The 14,213-nt window shown below is 41.7% G+C and overlaps 1 protein-coding gene across 9 annotated transcripts in view; it reads right to left on the bottom strand.

Annotated features, from left to right (window-relative positions):
- Positions 1-14,213, bottom strand: part of LYPD6B (LY6/PLAUR domain containing 6B) — a 63,776-nt gene that overhangs the window by 22,886 nt on the left and 26,677 nt on the right. For 2 of the 9 annotated variants that reach the window (XM_081168040.1, XM_081168035.1), the window contains exon 2: positions 5,132-5,215. The exons of the other annotated variants lie outside the window; for them this stretch is intronic. The gene's annotated coding sequence lies outside the window, so the exon portion shown is untranslated. The remainder of the gene's footprint in view (positions 1-5,131; positions 5,216-14,213) is intronic. 9 annotated transcript variants of the gene reach the window in all.

Genomic DNA, 14,213 nt, shown 5'->3' with positions numbered 1-14,213 from the left:
CTGCAGTCTTCATCCCATATCTCCCTTTGATAAGAGAGAGGGAGAAGAATGTCTAGGAGGTATTCCTTCTGTACCTGTGATGGGCCACTTGGAAGAGACAAGAGAATACTACAGCAGCAACTTTCCTGGTGTTATTAGAAAGCACCACAGGAGAAACCAGAAGTGCAAACCACTGCTGCACAAGAGACTGCTGCTGAACAACCGCCATTCATTCCATTGAGACAAGGAGTTTGTAAACTATCTTCAGAACCATGCCAAAGAAAACTTAGAGAAGAGACATGGGGGGCTTCTGCTCCCCCCCCCTTAAACCAGGCATAGGCAAACTCCGGGCCTCCAGATGTTTGGGACTACAATTCCCATCATCCCTGACCACTGATCCAGTTAGCTAGGGGTGATGGGAATTGTAGTCCCAAACATCTGGAGGCCCGGAGTTTGCCTATGCCTGCAACTGTCATATAGCATTACAAGGCATAAAGACCGATACATACTTGGCTCCTGTGCACATTATGCCTCTCCTCATGTGTACTGCAGCATCTCTTTGGCTTTGTGTTTTCTACTCAGACGTTCCACTGGGTGTGTTTAGGATTGCAAACTTCCTTGCTCTTTGAAGAGTTTAAGGCACATGAGGTGTTTAAATGCCTAGATGAGTAGGTCCCATTTGTGTGATCCATCTATTATAGAAAAGGGGTGCAGATCACACAGAAATTGCTTGCCTAGGCAGTTAACATGTGTAGTCCCTGGGTTCACATTACAAGGGTCCATGAACAATGGGGTAATGCTCCCATGCCTGCTGTGTGTATACAGAACAAGGCCTTTTGTGACCCATACATCAGTCTGGTTCTACCATGAAAACTACTGTTGACATTTATCAATATCATTAATTGGGAGCCCCTTTTGGACTTTGTGAAAAGGAAGATGAACACACAATATTTGGGTTTAAAGATTGGGAAAACACTGGATTATGAAAAGTGGAACAGTTGGATGTTACCGTGGAACGAATGTTTGAATAATTATTTTTATGTAACTGACAGTTTTTTTTACTTTGTATCATAGAAAAGCTTTAATAAAAAAAATTATGGGAAAAATCTGGTTCTACTGTGATGTGTATGTGGGAGAGGTGCCTTTTAAAAAATGTTAATGACTTAATTTAGATCACCTGGAGCTACTCTGATTTATGTACAAGAGACTGCTCAGTAGATTGGTTAACCAAACTAATCAATATACCTAAGCAGAGTAAAAATTAATTATGTTGCCCTTTGCTCATTTCCACACACAATTATCTCCCAGGATGAAAAATGAGTCCTTATCTGGCTTAGCATTACATGTGAACCAGTGCTCACGGTTTGCTTTTCCCAAACTAACAAGCGGCAAGCCAAGAACAAACCTTGGCTTCCATTTATTGGAATATTGGAGAGAAACATATACTGAGCCATGGTTCTCACACTCAATGCTAAGCCAAGGCTTATTGCTCCTAGCAGAGCAGAGCAGCACTAGCACACTGCTGTTGTTTTTACAGGAAGCTATAAATCATGGCACACCATGATGTGCAAACCAGCCCCGTATATAGGGATTGGGAAGTGAAAGGATGCATTGAATATATATCAGGCTTTTAAGAAAAGTCTTGCAGACCTTTGAGTAAATGATCCTTGGGAGTGACGAAACAGGTACCATAGCCTTGTTATTGGTTTAATTTGAGGGACTGCTGCTATAGCCCAGTTTCTAGCTTACCCTTGTCTTTAGTTTCCTGAACACAGATGGTGATGATGTCCACTGAATCAGAACATGAACATAATAGCTATACTCCTCCTGTGCCCCCCAAAAAGATCAGCATCTCTAGTAATAAATAATTAGTTGGAAGTTTGCCCAATGCCTTAATTTTTTTAATGTTATATGCAAGAGTGATCCTTTTTATTTTAATCAACTGCCTCATATTTCCATGTGCTCCTTCTGAAACATCCTCTTGAAACACTGTTCTGAAAGGTTTGCCTAACAGGGAGCATTAAAAAAAAGGTCCACATGGTGTTTCAGGGTTTGCTAGATAATAGAAAACTCAACAGTGTGTGTTTTTAGTCCTATCTTTATTGACAAAGGCATGCCTGCTGGCAGGATGGTCCACTTAAGAGTGTAGTACTTTGCTCTGAAAAATGCTGAACACAAGTTTTGAGGGCTTTGCTATCTTGACAAATTCCATCCCTGCTAGGAAACAGCCAAGCAGCAATGGCCATGTTGTACGACTGGGGCACAATTCCTCATTATTCTACAATTCCCCAAGAGGCCCAACTCTTTCTTTCTCCACATGACAGCACTCCGGCACAATTATCCTTTCTTGTACCTTTCCCAATTCATCATAAAGTGAACTTGCTATGTGCCAGACCAGTGATACACTTTAATACAGCCTTTAAAGAATCCCAGGGTGAATAAAGTACCGTATTTTTTGCTCTATAAGACTCACTTTTTCCCTCCTAAAAAGTAAGGGGGAATGTGTGTGCATCTTATGGAGCAAATGCAGGCTGCGCAGCTATACCAGAAGCCAGAACAGCAAGAGGGATTGCTGCTTTCACTGCACAGCGATCCCTCTTGTTGTTCTGGCTTCTGAGATTCATAATATTTTTTTTCTTGTTTTCCTCCTCCAAAAACTAGGTGCATCTTGTGGTCTGGTGCGTCTTATAGAGCGAAAAATACGGTATATACCCTGCCACTCTCACACACTGGCCACTGCTTTATTTTCAACTGGGGACTAATGGCTGCTTAGGTTCCATTAATCTTTGATTTCCCCTTAATTTACAGGTTTCTTATGTTGTATTTCCAGACTTCCAGAACACCTTAATAGCTGCTTTCCTTGGGTCTGTGTTCCACACAGCAGACTCTCGGTCAAATGTTCAGCAATCAGCCAGTTGGCTTGCAGTATTAGAGGTGAATTCAGTATTGGGTAATTACCTGCAGCATTTCTATCTCTGTCATGGCTGATGTTCGGTAAAGAGAGGAATGCATTCTGGGACTGAGCATCTCAGACCCTCCAAGTGTCCCTATTTTCCAGGGACAGTCTCAGATTTACAGAAGCTGTCCTGGTTTCTGATTTGATCCCAGAATGCCCCACTTTTCCTTAGGAGGTCCCTATTTCACTGGGGAAATGTTGGAGGGTATGGTGGGATGTTCCTATTTTCAACGGAGATGTTGGCGTTATGTGAGCTGTTTAACATTTAATGTTTTATTATGTTTCTATATATGTTGGAAGCTGCCCAGAGTAGCTGGGACATCCAGTCAGATGGGTGGGGTATAAATAATAAAATTTGTTGTTGTTGCGGTTGTTGTTGTTGTTGTTGTTGAATAGTATGTCTCTATTTTCATTGGAGAAATGTTGGAGGCTATGAGATCTGGTCACCAACATTAAGGTTCACCCAGATCACCTGTTCTACATGTCTCTGGCAGCACATGTCACGTTCATTTGGTTCCCTGGAGCAGGATAGAAGCCTGAGAAGTCAATAGAATCTCTCCTCTCTCCCTCTCTCTCATATACAGTGGTGCCTCGCAAGACGAAAAGAATCCGTTCTGTGATTCTCTTCGTCTAGCGGTTTTTTTCGTCTTGCGAAGCAAGCCCATTGACGGATTAGAGGATTAGCGCTATTAGTGGCTTTTAGCGGCTTATCGGATCAGCTGATAAGCGGCTTAGTGGCTTAGAAAAAGGGGGGGAGGAAAAAAACCCCACAGGAACTCGCAAGACATTTTCTCCCATAGGAGATTCGTTTTGCGAAGCACCTCCAAAACGGAAAACTCTTTCGTCTAGCGAGTTTTCCGTCTTGAGAGGCATTCGTCTTGCAGGGCACCACTGTATATAAACAGTTTATTTGAAAATGCTGCATTAATGGGCTCGTGCCGAATAAGGGAATGGAAGGGTGGAAGGGGGAAGGGGACATGCTAGCAACCCATACATGCAATAGCACCTGTCACCACTTAACCCAGAGTTCTCTTGACAGCGCTTTAAGAGTATGTTTGCATAAAATCTCTAAACACTACTGTAACATTATTACAAGGAAAGGTAGGAACTGGGTCAACCGTAATGAGATGGCAGATTTCTTCTTATGGTCCCTGGAAGTTAGCAAAGCCGGGCCAAGTTTCTAGCTCAGCCCCTCCAACAACAAACGGTCTTTGTGCACACCTGACAGAAAACGAGACGCCTGCATTCTAGTGTTAATAGGTCCAACAGAAATGATAAAGGTATCAGTGCCTGCATTCCCTGAGAAATCCTGGGCTTTGTTCACTCACGGTGGCAGCCATCCAGAGGAACAGTGACTGCAGCACTGTTCTCCAGTCATTTCTAAGTCTCTCTGCTAGCATTAGGGAAACTTTTGAGGGCAGGAGCAGAGAGAGAGAAAGTTTTCAAGTTAGAAAAGAAATTGCCTGGGGGTGGGGGGGGATAATAATAATAATGCAATATTTAGAATACCAGGGACACTGAACTAATTAAGCTGAGGCTGGCTTAATTATGTCAAATTATAGGCACTGCAGAGGGTTGCAGCTGTGCTGGTTTCCCAAAATGACACACCACCCAGCACTATTTGTTGACATAATTGTGCCTCTAAACACTAAGGCAGGATAAACACTCATTTATATTTAAATTATATCCAGGTTTGCTGCTTTCTGTCTTCCCTCTTTCATCTCAAATGTGGCACAAACTTGCCACGCACACAGTGCTTAACCCCATTCTTCTACAATTCCCCCAGAAACAACGACAGCAAGCAGCAGAAGCAGAGAGAACTGCGAATCTGCTGCAAGTTTATGAAAATTCCAAGAACTCTAAACCGTATTTGTCTAGTGGTGCCTGTTGAATGCTACCAGTGCCACCTAGCCTAAGAAAACCATGCATTCCAAACAGCAAACTCACACTGCAACCCCATGCAATGCGCTCAGAGGTCTGAACTGGCTGTCGATTTGCAACTGGGCTGAGTTCAAGGTGTTGCTATTAGTAGATAAAGCCATTAACAAGTTGGGGCCAATATGCCTATGAGATCGCCTTACCCCATTAGATGTGTCCACTTGACCACTTTGATAGGAAGAATTGGAACTTTTACAGGTGCCACTTAATACCCACACCCAGCTCTATTTTTCTAGAAAAAGAGGTGCCATAACTCACCATGAACGCCTCCTTTGTTCTCTTATAATGGCAATGGCGCACACCTGAGAGGTGCCAAACAGGATTGCAGTCAAAATGAGACCACTGAGAAAGAAAACCAGGGTGCCAGCACACTTAGGGTAACCCAAGGGTTTGCAGAATCTCACATTAAAACTTTAGGAACAAAATCCTATGCCGCAATCCCCTAAAAATAGCTCAGTGAGGCTGAGCTTTCTCATTGACAATGTAGTGGTGAAGGTGGGGGGTAGAAAACTATAAATGGAATGGAGTGAAATTATATCATAATTGACATTAGTTTCTTCTTCAAATGAGCCCTTTTATTGTCTGGCTGATACATATTTATCAATTCCTAAATGCTTTCAGTTCTACCAAATAGTTAACCAATGCATGCAAAAAGTACTGTATTTTTTGCTCTATAAGACTCACTTTTTCCCTCCTAAAAAGTAAGGGGAAATATGTGTGCGTCTTATGGAGCGAATGCAGGCTGTGCAGCTATCCCAGAAGCCAGAACAGCAAGAGGGATTGCTGCTTTCACTGCGCAGCGATCCCTCTTGCTGTTTTGGATTCTGAGATTCAAAATATTTTTTTTCTTGTTTTCCTCCTCCAAAAACTAGGTGCGTCTTGTGGTCTGGTGTGTCTTATAGAGCGAAAAATATGGTATATGGTATTAAAACAGTTGTTTTCAGCAAATGCTAAAAGTCGTCAAAATGAAAAGGCAGTTACTAAATGGATTTATAATAAAAGAGATGATAAAGAGATAAAGAGGACAGGTCATCAAGCCAGGCTCAGCAGCCTATATCCGGGGCTGTCATGCAGCTCAAAATTCTGCAAAGCATATATGAAGAGCTGGTAGACAGTGAGAGGTAAAGAATGTTAACATTTTGAGTAAAACAATGTAGCTAGTTTGGAGACAAACCTGCCTTTGAAACTCAAAACAGTTCTACAATTCAGGCTCAGAACATCTGCAAAGGAGCTGAATGTTGCATTTCAAATATGTATGAATTATTCATCAAGTAAAAGATGCACTTCCAAAAGGTGAGAGAGATCATTTGCAAACATAGGCACAAGTTTATATGGCAGGTGGCTGGCACTGAAGTCGTTTTCACACAGAGCACACTGATGCATGACCTAGTGATGGAGCGGAGCATGAAGAAACTGAGTTAAGGAGGGCGATGGAATTTTAGAAATGGAAAGCTTGTGCTGAGAGGTTCGTGTTAGAAGCACTTAAACTGAAAGCAATTCCCTCCAAGGATCTTACCTGCCCAATGCCACCTGTTAACAATCAAGAGGTAGTAGAGGACCCTCTCTGATTCACTCAGGATGAGTACTCCATGCTTGTTTATCTCCTCATCGCATTAAAAAGGCAAGGCAAGAGAGTAGGCTAATCTGATTTCATTATACTGCCTCTGACATGAATTCTCAGAGTCGGCTTTGGAAATATGAAAACATTCCTCTTCCGTGCACCCCAGTCTAACTTGGTGGCTTATAATCATCTATCCAAACTTATTGGACTGAGAAGCTTCTTTCCCCCTGTATCTTCTTTCGACAGCAGTGCCAACCTTTGCTGCCACAAAGCATTTTTTTTAAATACGTTCTCAACATTATTGCTACTTACATATATGGTTTTCATCTCAAAACCAATAGGTTTCTGTTGCCTGCTGTTGCTGGACTCTATACCTGCTCCCTCTCTGTTGCTCTCTTTGCTCAGCTACCTGCATCTCTCTGTTGTCTGTTAGCACAAGAGTATTTGGTAACTTTCCGTGGATGTAGAGAAATGTTGCAGCGGCAGAAGGCAGAGCCAATGTAACATCTTTAACAGCCTGCCTTCCAAAATAAAGTTGGGAGGCCTATATATATAGATGTTCACATCTCAGTGAAGGTTTTGGGGAATTTGGTAACTAGAAGCCTCTCCCATCAAAGGAGCAGTTTAGTAGCAGGCATAATAGAGACTCCAGAGAGCAAGATCCAGTTACAGAAATCAAGCTACAAAAGGCAACAAAAACAGTATTCATGTTTCTTTGTGGGGGGAGGGAGAAGCACAGAGGATTGGTATTTACAGGCAGGAGAAAATCAACACAAAGACATGCAAGGCATGGCTTCTGCTTGTTTGTTAAGGGTGGAAGTAGCACGCTAAAAGAACCGTAGGGTCCAGAGCCATGGTAAAAACTCTGGAACACCGAGGGCATTGCCCTGACAGCACACACAATTTACTATTCAATATATAAAAAAAATGCAATGATGTGATTCATAGCTTTCCATACAGGAATGAATGTGAAAATCAACTCATATGAAAGAGCAGGGCCGGTCCAAGACATTTAGGCACCTGAGGCAAACCACAAAATGGCACCCCACTCTCCACCAGGGGAAAGGGGTGAGGAAAGATAGTCATCAGGTGAATAAAGATGTACATCGGGGTCTGCTGCCCCTGTGGATCCCGCTGCCTCAACTTGCCTCGTGGGTGCAATGATCTTTTATGAAGATATCCTGCTGTGTGCACACAGCAAGGGATGTGTTTGCTGCAATCCGATAATCAATTGTTACTATTGACAAGAGATTGCTAAAAATCCTTACAGAGACACAATGACTCATTTTTAGCTAACTAGGGTATTTTTTAACAGTTGAAACATTTTTGTACTTTCAACTTTTTTTACTGTAATTTTAACTCCTAACGTGTTTTCTGTATTTTGTGAACTTTTTTTGGAAGCTAATTTGACTTGATTGTAGGAATAACACCAGGTTGAATTCAACACTGTGCTCTTCCAGTTGTTCCATCTGTGCAAACGTTTCAGGTTGCCAGGTGGAATGACTCCCCACCACTCTACCTACTGCACACTGTTCTGGGAGCCCTCCCAACCTCCATAGGGCCAATTTTGGGGGCATGCCTCTCTAATAATACTCAACATGGCTGTTTCCTCACTAGTTCTCCCTCCCTAGACCTACCATTGCCTTCTTCACCATGTTGCCCACCTCAAGTGGGGGGCTCCTATTTGCCTTCCTCCTCCGGTCAGATCCTTGCTATTTTCCCCTTCAGTTATGACCTCTAATGCAGCAGAACACAAATTCACGAGAAACATCTCTCATTCAGTTCTAGGTCCCTTCACTTTTCTTAAACATCCAAGTTCTCTCATGGGCCACAGTTTGACCTTGCTCATCTACCCAATTGCTTGAGTACCATAAGTAAGATAACCTGGTGGCCTTGAGATTTTTCATCTTCGCCAGCAACTACCTTCCCTGGCCTGGTGCCTTCCAGATGCTACCAGACTGCAATTCCCATGGTCAGGAATAATTAGAATTGTGATCTGGAGGTGGCCAGTCTGAGGAACATGGGCCTACAGGATGTCATGCATGTTTGAGTCATACCAGGGTAAAGCACACACCCAACACCACTTAACTTGGATGACCTTCAAATCACCACGAGCCCTGCAATTTTATAATTCCAGTTTTTGAGCTTCTGTGATTAGGGTGGCAGTGATGAGAGAAGAATGAGAAGGTAATGACTATCCATCTAACTTTTATTTAATTGAAGTGAAGGTTATTGTGCCTAGCCTTGACTGGTGGCAGAGAGCCAAAACCTTGGTAACAAAGCTAGTGGTTCATCTTTCATTCTGAAGCTTAGTCAATGTGTTAACCACACACAAAGGGGTATAGGGGTGGGGAACCACAGGAGATTAGCTCTAGATAGTGCTCCAAGGTTTGTACACATTCATGCCAAAAAAGATAGCTGTGATGGACTCTCAAAATGTCCTGGAGTTTCTGCCTTGCAGGTTCTTGACTTTGTCTCTTGCTGTGTGTCTTCTGCTAATATTGGATTAATATTGTAAATATGTCCATTATTTAATATCACCTTTTTGAACCTGCCTTCACTGGTAGGTAATGTGCTGAGGAATAGGGACCTTAACTATAGCAGTGCCAAGGGATGGACCGACTAGTCCATGTTACTTTCACATGTGTTCATTCATAAATCTATTCAATCTCAATTCCACATTAAAATTACAAATTAAAAAAAATAAATCCCCCCAAATTGCATTTACATAATATTTGTTTTACTGTATTTTATCCCTAAATAAATATGCATTTCTAAATGCATTTTGGCACTTTTACAAGCTGAGAACAGCATACCAAAATCTGGAGAAGAGCAAAATCTGATAAGGATAATGGACTGCACATTACTGGGGGAACTGCAAATCAGGTAAGTTCAAATCAGAAACCACCAAGATCAAATTACTCAAACAACCATAGTGATGACTTGATTAGGACATTCCTTTCCAGACATATATATATATTCTGTATCACCTTTATTTTGTAGAAGCCAGGCTATATTCCTTCCCTGTCCCCACCTTGGCCCAGGCTTTTAGTGGATGGTGGGTTTTGTTCTCTCTGATGCTCTTCTTTACACTGGCTTTTCAGCGGTTTTTCTCGTTTTTTATGCAGCTTTTTGTGACTTTCCTAAACCAAAGTTCCTCCCAAAGCAGTAGACACCCCCCTCCCATTGTACCAGTTCAGCTGGCAGCTTGGGCCTCATATTTTGGGAATGGACTAATCCTGATTTATTTATTTTTAAGTTTTGCAAGTAGAAAGCTGAGCCCACCACCTTATTCTGCTGCATGTGCACACCGGTCCTTAGATAATCCTTCAAGGGACTTACTATCTACACTATGAATCTGAAATGGTCAGTCATGGCATTCTCCCAGGAACCCTGCAGAGCCGCCATTCTGGGAGGCAGGGGAAGGAGCACCTACTGTAGAATGTGCCCTGTGATTGTAAGCCAAAACGTTGCTGTCTTATCAAGGTACACAAAGATGTGTTTATGGAGGTTAGGTTGCTATGGATGGCTGGACTGGAAGAAATAAAACAGAAACCAGGGAAATAAGCATGAAATAGTATGAAACATGATCAGATGATTTGCTTTTGTCTGAGCTGTTGCATGCTGAGGAGATCAAAACGCAGGAAACCCACATTAATAGATGGCATGCCACATACATCTCAGGCAAAGAGAAAGATTTATTTGCTCAGTGCGAGTGTTTAGAATGCCATTATAACTGCAGCCTCAAGGAACTGCCCTTGCATGTCAGATACATAGTTGGTCTTTGTGCTGCAGGAAATGAACACCCGCAGGAAATGAATACGCTGCCAAAGCCACTTCAGTTAAAACCTATTTGGGAAATCCAGGAGGTTCTCTAAGCCACTGATCACAGTACCATGACAGGTTAACCGGTGCAGCACAAGAAACCAGGATGAGTCACAGTGCAACAAGTGTGTTAGAGCTTTAATAAAAATCAGAATACTTCACCGAACGTATGCATTTGCAGAATTTATTGTCATTCCCAGAACCTCACGACTCCGATACAAGCCTTTGCTTAGGTACGAAATATTGATCATGACGGAATCACAGAATATTTGTTGCGTTACGAAACGTTGATCATGATGGAACGACATAACATTTGTTGTGGCAGGATAAGCTGTCACCTTCCACGAAGCATTGGCTGCATTCATCTGAGCCTCATACCTTTCCATAACAACTCTCTTATAAAAAGACCTATTGCAGATGATGATTTCCACATTTGAGATTAAGGAATCATTGGCTACTGGAACAGGAAACTTGACATTTATCCCAGTCAAAATAATCAAGCAGGTTCACCAGCTGGGACACACAATGTTCAGGTTCAGGCAACGCCAACAACTCCCATCTCACATCTTCAGAAACATGCGAATGGAGTATGAGATTGCACCTTCTAGTTATAGCCACCAGTCTGTTACCTGCGGCTTTTGCATCAGTCTGAATGAGATGTATGTGCGTAAGGCTCTTCCATGCAAAGGAGAATCCTGATTGTCCCAGGAACACCTGTGTTGATTTCCTTTCAATCTGACACCATTGTTTGGTCAGCAGCTGACAAAGCCAGGGCCAGTGTGGGGTTGTTGTTTTTAATCAAAATAATAACAACAATGAGGTGTTTGTAGTCATATATTGACAGAAGTGTCACAGGTGCTAGCACAAAATAGGCAGCAAAAAGAGGGGGGAGTACTGGTACTCTTTACTGCCACACACACACACAAAGTCCTGGCCCAAGAAACAGGTCAACTTACAAAATATATGGCCAGCAGTCACCATCTCTCACTTTCTTCCCCACCCATTATAACATGAATCCCTCAATGTAAGGCTTCAGAAATGCTATCAGATCCAAACCATATGTAATTAAGCTGCACAAGAACTTCCATATCTGTCTACTGGAGGTTTTTTTTTCTGCATCTTACACAGTCACACTTAGATTTACATATAAATATTTATCCTGGTACATAAATTTAGTTGTGTGTTCTTTGAACTATTTTTGCTGTAGGCCTATTCACACAAATTACAGATATTACAAACATTTCTGAAAGGATTTCCTCCAAACCACTTTGAAGATGCGGCTGTCTCTACACCCAATAAATACATATTACACTGAGAACATATGACCCGGCTTTTTCTTGAGTGATAAATTAACTCAGGTAGACATTATGGTTTTACAGGCACTGCTGTGCTTGTTTGGTAGGGGTTTTCCCTGCTCTTTGCATGTCAGATCCTAGCTCTTTGACTAGCTGCCATTTTGAGAGGCGATCCTTGCTTTCATCCTCTTGTTGCTACTGTTGTTACTCTCTGCCACACCCACCATCATGCTGAGTACTAAAATCTCTTCTGTTGTGATTTGGACAGACAAGGCCCATTCATGGTAATGCTGGTTTCATGCCAAATTTCCCCTGTATGAAAATGAATGATTTTCCCCCTAGAGCATACTTGAGTTGGCACAAAGCCAAAGGATACGATCCCAAACACACAGAGAAACACACTAACAATGAGATTCACAAACAAAAAGTCAGCTTCCAAACGAGTAGTCACGCAAGTCTGTTTTAGCAAAAACAACAAAGTCCTGTACCACTTAAAAGACTAACAAATGCACTGAACGAATATTGCCGATAATGTTTTGTTAGGTGGCAGTTTGCCCATCTTCATTCTGTACTTTCTTTTGTTTATACTTAATAAACATGTGTTATTTCCCTGTCAAAACAGAACAAGAGACTGGCATAATTATGACATAAACTACGTCTAAACACCGCAGTTGTTCAGTTCTATTCTCAGGACAGTTGACAAAAGGAATAAAACCAGTGCTTTTTTTCTGGGGGGACGCAGGGGTAGAAGAAGAAGAAGAGTTTGGATTTGATATCCCGCCTTTCACTCCCCTTCAGGAGTCTCAAAGCGGCTAACATTATCCTTTCCCTTCCTCCCCCACAACAAACACTCTGTGAGGTGAGTGGGGCTGCGAGACTTCAGAGAAGTGTGACTGGCCCAAGGTCACCCAGCAGCTGCATGTGGAGGAGCGGAGCCGCGAACCCGGTTCCCCAGATTACGAGACTACCGCTCTTTTTTTTTTTTATAAAATTTTTTATTGGTTTTACAGAATTTTAAAGAACAAACAAACACTTAAAGAGACATACAAACACGTATAGTTTCATAACATTTTTTCATAAACCTCTTTTCTGAGACTCCCCCATACCCCCCCTTTCTGCATCCCAATGTCCATAATTTTATAGCAACTCCCAATTGTTACTTTCCAACCTCTGTCATCTTAGTCATCTCTGTATTCTGACCTTATATCACTGTATCCCTTTGTTCCTAAAAACCACAACACTCTAACATTCTTCAAGTTTATAATAGTCCTTAAGATAACTTTTGAATTTTCTCCATTCTTCTTCCGCCGTCTCTTTTCCTTGGTCACGGATTCTGCCTGTCATCTCGGCCAATGTCATATAGTCCATCACTTTCGTCTGCCATTCTTCCAGAGTGGGTAGATCTTGTGTCTTCCAATACTTTGCGATGAGTATTCTTGCTGCTGTTGTGGCATACATAAAAAAAGTTCTATCCCTCTTTGACACCAATTGGCCGACAATGCCCAAGAGAAAGGCCTCTGGTTTTTTAGGAAAAGTACATTTAAGTACCTTTTTCATTTCATTATAGATCATTTCCCAGAAAGCCTTAATCTTCGGGCATGTCCACCAAAGGTGATAGAAGGTACCTTCAGTCTCTTTACATTTCCAACATTTGTTATCGGGCAAATGATAAATTTTTGCCAGCTTGACTGGGGTCATGTACCACCTATAGACCATTTTCATAATGTTTTCCTTTAAGGCATTACATGCCGTGAATTTAATACCGGTGTTCCATAACCATTCCCAGTCAGCTGACATAATGTTATGTCCAACATCCTGTGCCCACTTAATCATAGCCGATTTAACTGTTTCATCCTGTGTATTCCATTTCAGCAGCAAGTTATACATTCTTGATAAATTCTTAGTATTGGGTTCTAACAGTTCAGTCTCTAGTTTTGATTTTTCCATCTGAAAGCCAATTTTCCTGTCCTGTTTGAAAAACTCCATTATTTGATGATATTGAAACCAATTTTGTACTTTATGTTTCATTTTCTCATGACTTTGTAATTTCAATTTATCTCCCTCCTGTTCCAAAATTTCCCAATACTTCGGCCATCCGACCTCCATATTGAGTTTCTTCACTGCCTTAGCCTCCACTGGTGACACCCATCTGGGGGTTTTGTTTTCCAACAGATCTTTATATCTTATCCAAACATTGAACAATGCTTTTCTAACAATGTGATTTTTAAAGGCACTATGCAGCTTGATTTTGTCATACCATAGATATGCATGCCAACCAAAAGCATTATTGAAACCTTCCAGATCCAAGATGTCTGTGTTCTCAAGGAGCATCCACTCTTTCAGCCAGCAAAAAGCTGCTGCCTCATAGTACAATTTTAAATCCGGCAGGGCAAAACCCCCTCTTTCTTTAGCGTCTGTCAATATTTTAAATTTAATTCTGGGCTTTTTGCCCTGCCAGACAAATTTCGAGATATCTTTCTGCCACCTCTTAAAACATTCCATCTTGTCAAGAATCTGCAAGGTCTGAAACAAAAATAGCATTCTAGGCAATACATTCATTTTAATCACTGCAATTCGGCCTAACATTGACAATTTCAAATTTGACCATATTTCTAGATCTTTTTTGATTTCTGACCAGCATTTTTCATAATTATCTTTA

Source organism: Podarcis bocagei (genome assembly GCF_964188305.1).
Source record: "Podarcis bocagei genome assembly, chromosome: 1".
Lineage (NCBI taxonomy): Eukaryota > Metazoa > Chordata > Lepidosauria > Squamata > Lacertidae > Podarcis > Podarcis bocagei.
The sequence above is the reverse complement of the archived record's forward strand: the minus strand, read 5'-3'. Positions and strand labels throughout refer to the sequence as shown.